This window comes from Aythya ferina (assembly GCF_964211825.1).
Source record: "Aythya ferina genome assembly, chromosome: W".
Taxonomy (NCBI): domain Eukaryota; kingdom Metazoa; phylum Chordata; class Aves; order Anseriformes; family Anatidae; genus Aythya; species Aythya ferina.
In genome coordinates, this window is record NC_140313.1 from 7,492,964 (window position 1) to 7,507,329 (window position 14,366).

The following is a 14,366-nucleotide window of genomic DNA, read 5'->3' on the forward strand; positions in this document are numbered from 1 at the left end:
AGACAAACAACTACAAGAAAACAACCCCACCTGCAAGAAAACAACCCCCTTGTGATTAGCAGTCACGTTGATTCAAAGATCGAAGCCAAAATTCCTTTAAGTGGTATATTCTTTATTGCAGTGCTGGATGCACGGGGGATCTCTCCACCTATCATGCATACCCAAAGCGGAAAGCAGTCTTGAATTTATACAATCAATCTATCAATATTCTACAAGCGCCTATGCATATTCATTACCTATCCCCGCCTTCCCTCGCTTCTCATGCTAATTAGCCTTTTGGCACCTTGCACCTGCGTAGAGCCTCCCAAGAATTGTGGGCAGGGGTCTTTGGGACGTGGGCAGGGGTCTTTGGGAGGAAGACCCTGAGTCTTCCTCACAGTGTACTTTTCATCTTTGGTCAGGAATCTGCTGAGTTGGCATGTTTCTTAATTGCAAGAGCTGATTGTTGCTAATTCTCCCGTTTGTTGTATCTTTATAATGAATTCCAATGTCCAGTTTTGAGATTTATAGTCCTTACATTTGTTTCTCTGTCCGTCTGCCGCTTCCTTATCATGAGTTCCAGTGTCTTGTTTTGAGATATACAGTCCTTGTCTGGGGATTGTCCTTGCCTCCCCAATACCTCCCCAATGCCTCCTTAATCAATCCCCCCTTTTCTTTTCCCATGCAAATTCTTTTGCATCAGATGCTTCTATTATTCGCAGTAACACAACAAAGCAGGCATCTAAACAACAGGCACACAAATATTCCTAACACTACTAATGCGATTAGAGCAATAAAAACTCGTTTCAACCATTAGAAATTGGGCAACCAGGAGGTTAACTTATTCCATATTTCACTAAAACTAAACTAAATATGAAAGATTATCTTTACTGATCTCATGTAGGATCCTTGTCTGCTTCCATATTTTTTCCAGGTCGATAGAGATCCTTCCACTCTGATCTACATACATACAACAACTTGTGTTTATTACTGTACAGACTCCCCCTTGAGCGGCCAATAGGGCCATCCGATTTTGTAATACTACCTGTGATAAACTAGATATCTCTTCTTGTTGAGCCTTTATAGCATCCAGCGTTTTGTTCTCTAATTTCTCTATAATTGCAGAAATATTAACATTGCCTTTTCCAATTCACTCACTCCTAACCATGGGATAAACCATTGAACAAAACTATGAAAAGTGGTGGGTCTCTCTATCAACGGATTGTTAATTTTTCGTCTGATTCTCTGGATATGATTTCTCAAGTAACCTTGAGGCACTACATACTACTGCTCCAAGAGTGCAAGTTCCTTTCCAGTTCTTGGGCAAGACCTTACAGGCTGTATCATTGCATAGCCAATACCACCCTTTTCCTTCTGGTACTGGCCAGCTGGTTGAATTTGCTCAACTGCTAGTTGTACTAATATCAATTGTTCGATTACAAGATGTCTGATTTCCCACATAAGTAGTACCCGTATTTATACAATCCTGTTTTCCCATACCCTTAGGCGGGTTACACCTTTGTACACATACATAGTAAGATTCCAACGGCACGAAGCTACTAAGTTCTAGTTCCAAAACTTCTTCATATTTTCAACCCCAAGATGTGTTTTCCCACAAATGAGTCCAAGATAAGTTAGCAGGCAAGGGAATCCCGATTAATGATACACCCTTATTCCCATGCTGTGGCAGATGGGTGCATACCCAACAGTTCGTCTTATTAATTACTTGAGAAATTGTTTGTATCAGGGACAGGTGTAAGTTCTCATCCCAAACTGCCCACCCCGAATCTGAGAACCACACCCCTGCAATCATTAGGATCTGGAAAACCATAATTTTGTTGGTCCAATTGGAGTGGTGGTCCATATCCTCGCCAGGGCCTTCTTCACCCTTGAATTGTGGATCCAAGCTGCTTGCTCCTTAATCTTAATGGCGGTGTGTGTTGTCAGTAATACCTGGTATGGTCCTGTCCACTTTCCTTCCATTTTTCCTCTAGGGGTTGTCCTGAAAAAGTCTTTATATATATATAATCCCCGAGCTTAAAGGGGTGGATTGGTTGATCCAACCGTCTAGCCCTGGTCCCGAGAACAAATGTATGTACTTTATTTAATTATTTCTGAAGTTCAGTTATATATGCATATAAATATTCTAATCCTAACTGCGTTAGGTCCTCTCCACTAAATAGAAACTTATACGGCCTTCCATATAAGATTTTGAAGGGACTCAAATTTCCTTTTATTCTAGGTTTAACTCTGATTCTAAGTAATGCTAAAGGGAGGGATTGAGGTCATGACAAATTAGATTCTTGTCTGATTTTAGCTATTTGTTGTTTAATTAAATGTTTCATTTTTTCTACCTGTCCACTTGCCTGTGGTCTATAAGGAGTATGCAGTTGCCAATCTATCTTTAGAATCTTACTCATCTGTTCTACCACTTGCGCACAAAAATGTGAACCTCTATCAGAAGACATTGCTACTAGAATCCCAAAGCATGGTATTATTTCATTTAACAAGACTTTAACCACTTCTCTTGCTTTGTTTGTTCGACAGGGAAAGGCTTCAGGCCTTCCTGAAAACGTGTCAGTCAGAACCAGTAAATAACGATACCCCCCTTTTCTAGGGAGTTCTGAAAAATCAATTTGCCACTGTTGCCCCGAATAATTTCCTTTACCAATTATTCCAAATTTTATTCTATTCTTGGTATTGGGGTTATTGTGTAAGCAAATGCTACATTGTTGAGTTACTTGTTTTATTGTTGTATATAAATTTTGTCCCACTAATGTCTGACTCAGGCTCTTATGCAGTATGCCAGCTCCCCAATGTGTTTTATTATGTTCTGTAAGAACTATGGGCCATGTCAAATTAGAGGGTATTATTATGCGGTTATCTTTTAAATATACTCATCCATCTGGCTTCATTTTACCTTTCAAATTTTCAATTAATTTTAAGTCTTCTTTTGTATAATTTGGATATAGTTTGGATTTTACCGTCTGGTATCAAAGACAATGCCTTCACCTCAGTTATTTCATCTGCCCGCTTAGCCTCTGCCAATCGATTTCCAATTTCAAAATCAGTGTTCCCCTTTTGGTGTCCCTGACAATGCATGATAGCTACCTTTTCTGGTTGTTTTACAGCCTCTAACAATTTTAAAATTTCTTCAGCATACTTTATGTGTTTTCACTGAGCAGTCAGCAATCCATGTTCTTTCCAAATTGCTTCATGAGCATGTACCACGCCGAATGTATATTTAGAATCTATCCAAATATTTAGTTTCCTTCCTGCTGCTAGTTCTAGTGCTCACGTAAGAGCAATTATCTCTGCTTTCTGGGTGGACGTCCCAGGGGGTAATGGTTTGGACTTGATTACCTGTTGAGTGGTTGTAATGGCGTACCCTGCCTTACGTTGTCCTTGTTTCACAAAGCTGCTTCCATCAGTATACCAAGATTCATCAACATCTTCTAAAGATTCTTCCTTAAAATTGGGTTGATTAGAATACACAGTCTCCATTGTTTCTATACAATCATGGGTTATGGGTTCATCCAGAGTTCCACTAAGGAAAGAAGCTGGATTTACGATGTTAGTGACCACAATTTCTACATCATCTTGTTCTACTAATATTGCTTGATATTTTAAAATCATCAATTCTTGTTTAAGTTGTTTAAAGACTTTTTGTGCTTCTCCAGTCCAGACTAACTTTGACTGATTAATCTTTATCAAATCACATAGAGGCTTTACCAATAGTCCATAATTATAAATCCAAAGGCGACACCAACCTGTCATTCCTAAAAAGGTTTGTAGCTCCTTTACTGTTTGAGGTTCTGGAGTCTGGCAAATGACTTCCTTATGTTCAATTCCTAGTTCTCGTTGTCCTCCGGAAATTTCAAATCCCAGATAGGTCACACTTTGTTGAGCCAGCTGGACTTTCTGTCAAGAGACTTGATATCCATTTAAACCCAGAAAATTAAGACGACTTATAGTCCATTGAATACAACTCCCTTTAGTCTCGGTAGCTATTAAGAGATCATCTACATATTGTAACAAAGCACCTTCAGTGTCCGGAGGCATCCATGTTTCAAGTTCCCTTGCTAATTGGTTTCCAAAAATAGTGGGGCTATTCTTGAATCCTTGAGGTAGTAATGTCCACGTAAGCTGCGTCTTTCTGCCTGAATCAGGATTTTCCCATTCAAAGGCAAATAGGTTTTGGCTTTCTGTGGCTAAGCCTAGGCAGAAGAAGGCGCCTTTTAAATCCAGTACGGTAAACCAGACTTGACTATTCTTTAATTTAGTCAGCAAAGTATAAGGGTTTGCCACTACTGGATGTATATCCTCAGTGATTTTATTTATGGCCCTCAAATCCTGAACTAGCCTATAGCTTTTTTCATCTGCCTTTTTAATTGGCAATATGGGTGTATTGTATTCTGATTTGCATTCGATCAATAATCCATACTGTAAAAATTTATCAATTATCTCTTTAATTCCTTTCCTATCTTCTATCCTCAAAGGATATTACTTAACCTTAATGGGTTTCTCTCCTGGCTTTAATTTAATAATTATTGGGGTCACATTTTTAGCTCTTCCAGGGACTTTGGTAGCCCAGACTCCTGGATATACTTGATCTGTGATCTCTAAAGGTATTTCACTTTTAGGGTCAGTTTGTATTAGTGCCAAGCTTAACACATTTATTAGTTGTTCTTCTCCTATTCTTAATTCCATTTTCCCTTTTTCAAAGACAATTTCTGCTCCTAATTGCTCTAATAAATATCTACCTAAGAGTGTCCATGAGGAGTTAGGCATATATAAAAATCTGTGTATGCCCCATTGTTTCCCTAACTTGTACTTCAAAGGTTCACAAAAATAAGCCTTTTCAGTTACACCTTTTACCCTAACATAATCATTCTGTAAAGGCATTAATGCTTGATTTAGAACTGAATACATTGCCCCATATCAATAAGAAATTTCACTTCCATTCCTCCCCTAGCTTCATTATAACCAGTGGAGGATCCTCTAGGGTAGATTCCCCAGGTCCCCGTTATTCCTGTTGAAATCAGGGGTCGATTACCCTAGGAAAAGGCTAGTCAATTTGTCCTCCGAAGCCAGGTCCAAACCGTTTTGTTTTATTTATTTATTTATTTATTTTCATTACATTTCAGAGTTGGTCCAAAAATTCCATAGGGGTTTCTTTTAGACCTTGTTGGAAGCATATTCTCAATTCCCAATTCGTCCAGATTTTAGTATTTACTTAGCTGTTCATAATTTTCGGGATGATTAGGGTCTCAGTGGGGTCGGTCAGGGGAATGCAATTGTCCACAGTTCCCTGAGCGGTCCCATCAGTATTCTGAGCTCGCACATGAACTCAGGTTGTTTTAAGAGTTAACTGCTTTTCTGTTTCCGTGACAACTCTCTGGGACCCATCATGATCCCTTTGCCCCAAAGGGCTAACACCCGTGATTTTAAGATCTCTCTCTGTCTCGGGCTGAGGCAGAACTATTAACATTCCTACATCCACTTTCCCTGCTCATTCAACTTCAAACACCTTTAACACTTTCAACAACCCTTTTAACACTTCCTTTATCTTTCTCCAGCCTGTACTTCTCTAATGCCAACATCAAAGGCTCAGTCAGGGGCCAACTTAATTCCGTACCTTTTCCCACCAAGATGCTGAAACAACATCAGTATACAACATTTCATCCTGTTCTCCTTCTCAAAAAAAAACAAACAACAACATTAACTGTAGCAAAATATTATAGTTTAAAGTTCCATTTAGGGGCCACTTTTCTCCACATTCCAGCTTATAAAGCGGCCACCATTGATTACAATATTTTATCAATGTTTTCCTGTTCACACTTCCACCGGCAGATCCTCCGATATCCTTCCAGTGACTCAAAACACATCCTAATGCACTTTTCTTTAAAATTTCACTGCTTGTTTGTCCCCCCATTTTCCAGTTCACACTTTCAGAATACACGTATCTCTTACAAAAATGTGGGCACGCAGGTATCTTTCAATAGCGATGTCACGAAACTATTACTATTACCAGGAATATTGCCAAAATCACAATAACAATAATCAGAGTCAAATTCCACATGCGATAAGTCAGAAAACCGAACTGTGTAACACCGTAACGATATCTTTCTTATAACAACGCCATGAACCTACTATTATCACCAGGAAAATAGCCAAAATCACAGTAACAATAACCAGAGTTAAATACCACACTCCATGAGTCAGAAAACCGAAATAGGCAACACAATTCCAGATGGACCTTAAAGCGAGCTCCTTCCTTAAGGTCCCCAAACATATACTTATGGTGCTAACCACAAAGTATATACCAAACACTGCCTCGCAGAAGATCACCTTCTGACTTACAGACAGTTCCAGATGACCGGTCTACCAGAAAACCAAACCAGAATAAAGAATATACTCACAATGATGGGGTCCTTGTCTACCTCCGCAGTGATCCGGTCAGTTGAGGAGTCCCTCCGGGAAATCCCGGGGGTACCCTAGGGAGTCCTGTCCCCAGCGGGTCCTGCGGTCCGGCAGAGAGGTTGTCCCATCTGGGGTGCCAGATTGATTCAAAGATCGAAGCCGAAATTCCTTTAAGTGGTATATTCTTTATTGCAGCGCTGGATGCACGGGGGATCTCTCCACCTATCGTGCATACCCAAAGCGGAAAGCAGTCTTGAATTTATACAATCAATCTATCAATATTCTACAAGCGCCTATGCATATTCATTACCTATCCCCGCCTTCCCTCGCTTCTCATGCTAATTAGCCTTTTGGCACCTTGCACCTGCGTAAAGCCTCCCAAGAATTGTGGGCAGGGGTCTCTGGGACGTGGGCAGGGGTCTTTGGGAGGAAGACCCTGAGTCTTCCTCACAGTGTACTTTTCACCTTTGGTCAGGAATCTGCTGAGTTGGCATGTTTCTTAATTGCAAGAGCTGATTGTTGCTAATTCTCCCGTTTGTTGTATCTTTATAATGAATTCCAATGTCCAGTTTTGAGATTTATAGTCCTTACATTTGTTTCTCTGTCCGTCTGCCGCTTCCTTATCATGAGTTCCAGTGTCTTGTTTTGAGATATACAGTCCTTGTCTGGGGATTGTCCTTGCCTCCCCAATACCTCCCCAATGCCTCCTTAATCAACGTAGACCTTGTCCTCGAAGCCAGCTGCTGGTAACAATATTTTTCTAAATTCCTCAATTGGCGATGTGGGAACACTGTCATGGGAATTTCTCATAGTTGCCCTGGTAGCTTGGTTTGCTCAGCTGCAGCAAGCCATGGGATCTTTGCTGTTTCAAAAAATCCCTTAACAATTCCCCCTTTTTCTTTTTGAGCAAACCAAGCCCGATGTAACAGTTTTGCAAGTAACCCTTTAACCACATTTATTACAATACAACACGCAATGATGATTAACACCACAACAAACAGAATCCTTAATCCCTCTTTGACTAATCCCAGCAACCATCTATGCATCGTTTCAAACAAGTCAGTGAGCCATTGATTGAAAGGACTGATATCATATTGAATCTTTCTCATGTACTCCTTTTCTGGAATGGGTGATGCCAGGGACAGGCAAAATGATGGTATACCATTGTGATTAGCCCAGGCAACCCACAGATTTTGTTGCGGCTCGATCTTGGTCACGAGCGCAAGCACTGCTGACAATGTTAGAACCTCCATCACTAGCTTCCCAATCCCTTGGGACATCCCGGGCTGCCTTCACAAACCGGCTTGACACCCACACCGGTCCTGTCGCTGTAGAGACACAAAAATACCCCCGGCCAATGAATAAGACTGGAACCGGTCCTTTCCAAGTTCCTGTAGAAGGATCTCGGTAATTTACTCTTATTTGTAGTAACACATTTGGTGCTGCCCTATTCATGGTTTGAAAATGGATACTCACAGGAGGATCGTCTCGGTCATCGGTCAAGCATAAATGATTCAAGACGAACAGCGCCTTGGACAGTCGCTCATTGACGTCCTTGATTTCTTTTAGTCTTGCTAACTGTTCCTTTAAGACCTGATGTGATCGTTCGACAATCGCTTGGCCCATGGGAGAGTATGGAATGCCTGTGACATGCTTTACTCCCCACATTTTCATAAATGTTATTTTTTTGCTGACATACGCTGGGCCATTGTCTGTCTTGATCTGCTGTGGTACTCCCATAATGGCAAAACACACCGTCAAATGTCTGCACACATGGAGTGCTTTTTCTCCCCCCTGTGCCGTTGCCCATATGAATCTTGAAAAGGTATCAAGACTCATGCACATATCTTTTAGTACCGAATTCTGGCATGTGCGTTACATCCATTTGCCATATCTCAAGTGCCTTAACACCCCGTGGATTAATACCCAAGCCTAACCCCAGTGTCGTGATTTAACCCGGCCGGCAGCTAAACACCATACAGCCAGCCGTTCGCTCACCCTCCCCCCTCCCTCTCTGGGACGAGGGAGAGAAACGGAAAGTGAAGCCCGAGAGCTGAGATAAAGACAGTTTAATAAGACAGGAAAATAATAATAACAATAATAATAATAACAATAATAGAAACAATGATGATAATAGTACTACTAATAATAATGTGTACAAACAAGTGATGCACAATGCAATTGCTCACTACCCGTTGACCGATGCCCAGCCAAGCCCCGAGCAGTCCGGCCCCCGTCCCCCAGCTAGCCACCCCTATATATTGTTTAGCATGACGTCAGATGGTATGGAATACCCCTTTGGCCAGTTTGGGTCACCTGTCCTGGGTCTGTCCCCTCCCAGATCTTGCTGCACCCTCAGCCTGCCTGTTGGCAGGACAGAGCAAGAAGCTGAGACATCCTTGGCTTAGTATAAGCACTGCTCTGCAACAATTAAAACATCGGGGTGTTATCAGCACTCTTCTCATCCTAAACCAAAACACAGCATTCTACCAGCTACTAGGAAGAAAATCAACTCTGTCCTAACTGAAACCAGGACATCTATCCACCCCTTATTCCATACCACTTATGTCATGCTCAGGTTACACTCTTTTCCATACATTCTAATTAGTCACCATTTTCATATAAAGTATATAGTAGTCATGGTAGTGATAACATACAGTATTATATAGTAATTAACATGGTACAATTCAATTCATGGGCTATTCTCACCCAGTATTAAATCCCCTTGAGGTACACACCGGACCTCTCCGTTCTTTTGCATCACCCACCAAGTGCATCCAGGTCCCTGAGCGAAAACAATTCCACGAATAGGTTTGCCTTTTCCTGAGGCAGGAGTAGCCCAGACTGTTTTACCCAGCATATTTCTTACATGCACTACAGGAACTTTATCCCCTTCTACAGTACGTAACAGGTTTGATTGGGCAGGTCCAGCTCGGTTGGCAGATCCCCTAGTATTGACTAACCAGGTGGCCTTTGCCAAATGCGTATCCCAGTTTTTGAATGTTCCAGCGCCCATTGCTTTCAATGTAGTCTTTAACAGTCCGTTGTATCGTTCAACTTTCCCGGAGGCTGGTGCATGATAGGGGATGTGATACACCCACTCAAGACCATGCTCTTTGGCCCAAGTGTCTATAAGGTTGTTTGGGAAATGAGTTCCATTGTCTGACTCTATTCTTTCTGGGGTGCCATGTCGCCATAGGACTTGCTTTTCAAGGCCCAGGATAGTGTTCCAGGCGGTGCGTTACAGTACATTGTGCACCGGTGTCTACTAAAGCCTTATATTTCTGTGCATCTGACGTGCTAGGCCATCGAATCCACACAGTCCAATAAACTCGATTGTCCCTTTCCTCCCCCTGGCTGGAGGCAGGGCCCCTCTAGTCCTGGTCAGAATCTTCTTCGTTTCTGTGTTTGAAGGACTGTCTGCTGGAAGTTGGAGCAGCAAACTTTTCGGAGAATCCCTTTTTCCTGATTGTTTTCTTTTGCAACTCACGTACCCTTGCCTCTAGGGTCACGGTAGATTTTCCATCCCATTTTCTCATGTCCTCTCCATGGTCTTGTAAGTAAAACCACAGGGTGGCATGGGGTGAGTACCCACCATATTGTCTTCCTTGTGTGGATGAACACTTACCCCTGATAGCTGAGACACTGCTTTGTACAGGTGGGGAGGAGAATAATCTCTCTTCAAGTTGGTGAACCTTTTCAGAAAGTTTCTCCCAAGTGTTCTCTTTTGGTCGGTGGACACTGGTTTGTTCATGTGGGGAGGAAGATAGGTTCTCTTTGTGTTGGTGGAAGTCTTCAGAAAGTTTCTCCACAGCTGAGACGCAGGCCTGTAAGGAAGAGGAGAGACTTTCTTCGTACTGCCGGAGTTGTTTAGCCACTTCATCCACTGTGGGTTCCTCGTCCTCTTTCCAGGCCGTTATTGCCAATGAGGTGGCATATGATGATGGTGCACTCCGTACAAACTTCTGCCACATGGGTCGTGTACACCTGACTTCATCTGGATCTGTGGATGTTTGTCTGAGGTCTGGATCCTCATAAATCACTTCCCGTATGGCTAATTCCCTCAGGTACTGGATTCCCTTCTCCATAGTGGTCCACTTGCCTGGTAGACATAAAAGTTCTTCCTTGAAGGGATACCTTTCCCTCACAGCTGAGAGGAGACACCTCCAGAGGCTGTGAGATTGTGCTCTATCTGCAATTGCTTTGTCAATGCCTGCGTCTCTAGCAAGAGATCCCAGTCGTCTGGCTTCCCTGCCGTCTAATTCCACACAATTGGCTCCCGTGTCCCAGCACCGGAGCAGCCAGGTGACAAGCTGTTCACCTATACAATGACCAAAATCTTTTTGCACATCTCGTAGCTCACGCTCGTATAGGTTTCGGGTAGTTACTGTTGATTTTTCGGCATCCTCATCTTCCTCCTCCTGAATCCCTGATGGCCCAGCATCGTCGTCTCTATACATAGATTTGGCAGAAGACTCTCTGCGTTCTAAATGACCTGAATGTCTATAACATTTTTTCACCTTCTCTACAGGGGCAACTTGAACTGCTACAGCTCGTTTCTCTGACCCAGCCACAGGAGCTGGAGAGGCTGCAGGAGCTGGAAACGGAGCGGCTGCAGGAACTGGAGCTGAAGCAGCTGCAGGAACTGGAACTGGAGCGGCTGCAGGAGCTGGAACTGGAGCGGCTGCAGGAGCTGTAGTGGCTGCAGGAGCTGGAACTGGAGCTGCTGTAGGAGCTGGAGTGGCTGTAGAGTCCACCGTAGGGGTCGGAGTGGCCGTTGGATCTGTCACCTGACTTGGAGTTGCCACAGGGTCTGTCACTAAGTTGATAGTAGTATCAATTGCAGCTCTATAGGCATGAGCCAGGCCCCAGCACGTTACAATGATTTGTGTTACTTTGGAACTGCCAGAGTCATGACACCTTTTTTTCAAGCATTCTGCCAGTTTTTGAGGATTTTGCAGTTGTTCAAGGGTGAATTTCCAAAACCCTGGGGGTGCCCACTGCTCTAGATGCCTGCCCATATCCTCCCACACTCCCTGCCACTCAAAACTATCCCGTCTCAGGACAGATCTCTGGATGAGCTTCCTAAGTAGTTGTTTAACTTTAAGCAAAACCTGAAGCACATTCAGGAGGCATAACAACAAGACCATGCTGGTCTGAGTATCCCAAGGATATTCAACATCTTGGAGAGCTATTGTAACAAGCTCGGAGGATAAGAGGGTGGTGAAGGAGAAAGGGAGAGTGAACGAGTAAGAAAAAATATCTTCCCCTTTCCCCTCCACAGATTGACTCCCTGATGAAAAAAGGCAACAGGTATAATTGCTAATAGTTTCCAAGATACGGTTTCCAAAGTATAGAGTCGACGATGTTACTGAGTACAAATACCAGGTTAGAGTCATGACCAGAAATTTCATCGTCTCATAAGCCACTGTTAAAACACACAGTACCATAATGATCTTAAACCAGGGCCCGGAGAAGATAAACAACATGATAGAGAGCACATACGGAAAACAACGTGCTATAATACTCAATTTGGAAAACAGGCACAGCAGACCTGAGATTAAAGCAATCAGCATTATGACTAGCAACTATTAAGCAGGTCTAATACTTATACCAATTTTAGTTTAACACACTCTGGTCAGATCTGTCGTTATCTCAACCCTTTGAGCCCCATGTTGGGCGCCAAAAGGACTGTCGTGGTTTAACCCGGCCGGCAGCTAAACACCACACAGCCGTTCGCTCACCCTCCCCCCTCCCTCTCTGGGACGAGGGAGAGAAACGGAAAGTGAAGCCCGAGAGCTGAGATAAAGACAGTTTAATAAGACAGGAAAATAATAATAACAATAATAATAATAACAATAATAGAAACAATGATGATAATAGTACTACTAATAATAATGTGTACAAACAAGTGATGCACAATGCAATTGCTCACTACCCGTTGACCGATGCCCAGCCAAGCCCCAAGCAGTCCGGCCCCCCTCCCCTGGCTAGCCACCCCTATATATTGTTTAGCATGACGTCAGATGGTATGGAATACCCCTTTGGCCAGTTTGGGTCAGCTGTCCTGGGTCTGTCCCCTCCCAGCTCTTGCTGCACCCCCAGCCTGACCGTTGGCGGGACAGAGCAAGAAGCTGAGATGTCCTTGGCTTGGTGTAAGCACTGCTCTGCAACAATTACAACATCGGGGTGTTATCAGCACTCTTCTCATCCTAAGCCAAAACATAGCATTCTACCAGCTACTAGGAAGAAAATTAACTCTGTTCTAACTGAAACCAGGACACCCAGTCCATGATGACTGCAGGAAGGGCATGCTCTTACTATTCCTTTCGCTTCTGCCCAAGTAAGTCCAAACATTCTTCAAAGACCTTTAGCATTCTGGTGGAACATCTCATGCGACACTCGTGCACGTGTAAAATCACTTTCAGGTTCTGCTGTGATTACACTCACCAATTTGTCTGCTTGCGAATTACCTTCTGCTAACCCGATCGAGAACTGATGCCTACTTATATGGATAACACAGTAGGGTGCAGTTCTTCCTTGAATGGCATTTCGCAATTGCAGAAATAATGACAATAACCTATCCCTCTTAGTTTGCCGTATCAAGGCATCCTCGATCCGGTTCACCACGTTGACAACATACAGAGAATCTGAAACAATATTAATTGGCTCATGCATCCAGCGTTGACAAGCCCAAACAACTGCAGACAATTCCAGTGTTTGTAATGTATCCCGTCATCCCCGTAGTTAGGTAGTTCTCCCAAGTTCCATTCTCGTACCACACACACACGGCCTTTCTACTTATTGCACCAGCATCTGTATATACCGTTGTCGCATTAAGGGGTATAGCTGATTAACCGTTACGGGCCCGGTCGGATTCAGGGTACTGAACCAGTTGGACATTCGCCAACAACGCGTTAACCGTCTGGGGGTCTGTTCAGACATTCACCAACAACGCATTAACTGTATGGGGGTCCATTCAGACATTCACCAACAACGCATTGACCGTCTGGGGGTCTGGTTGGATTCAGAACACTGAACTATCACGGATAACCACCCTTACCCTAGTTGCATTTAATGAGAGCTATCACAATGCAATCAAGTATGGTTTATTACAGCAACAGATAATCAGGTTCTTTTGGATTGCCGGCGATAGTGACTGTCTGCAAAAGCAAGCTATCATGCATGAAATATTCAGGTGTTACAGGTGTTACAGGTGCACAGCCTAGAAATAAACGCGTTAAAAGGATATAAGCAAGTATTCAGATCTCACCCAAAGGCGTCCCAATGGGGGGGGGGAAGAGAGGCTCAGCCCGTCGACTGATCCCAGGAGTCAGGAGGTCCTAAGGATGTTGTATTTCCTCGGGATGGTATCTCCCCTGACGGTGGTATCTTCCCTGACATTCCCTCTTTCTTGGGCCAATTTATATTATTTTCTATGTTTTAGGTGGAGCTTGAGTGGCTCTAGTCAAGCATATCTTAGTTATGATTGGTGAAAAGTTCTCCCGTCTCCGTTTAAAGTAATAGGCTCCAAGAAATTCAGAGCACATGCTCAGTGAGGGGTGGTCGCACCTTGGAGGCGGGTAGCTTTTGGGATGGAAGTGTGTTTTGGTATTATAATGATATTATAATGAGCAAAAAGTACACTAGGGTACAGCATTTGTCAAAACATGACAGGTCCTTGGCTCAGGGTGGCAAAAGTGCAGCTTATCGGTCTTGGTGTGCACAAGAACAACCGAGTCCCCACCTGGTTACAGAGCCTAGCCATGGTGTCTCCACTCCACTCTACACTCCGTGCTGTTTCTTAGGGCTAGCACACCAAGTTTCCCCAGCGCGATAGCATCTAAGGTTGGATGCCCAGGGAACACTCAGGTAATGCAGCTATGCCCTACCCTGAAAGCCTCTTCAATGCTGTACCTTTTCCTTAAAAATGTGAATGTTAGTTTTATTTTCCTAGTTACTTT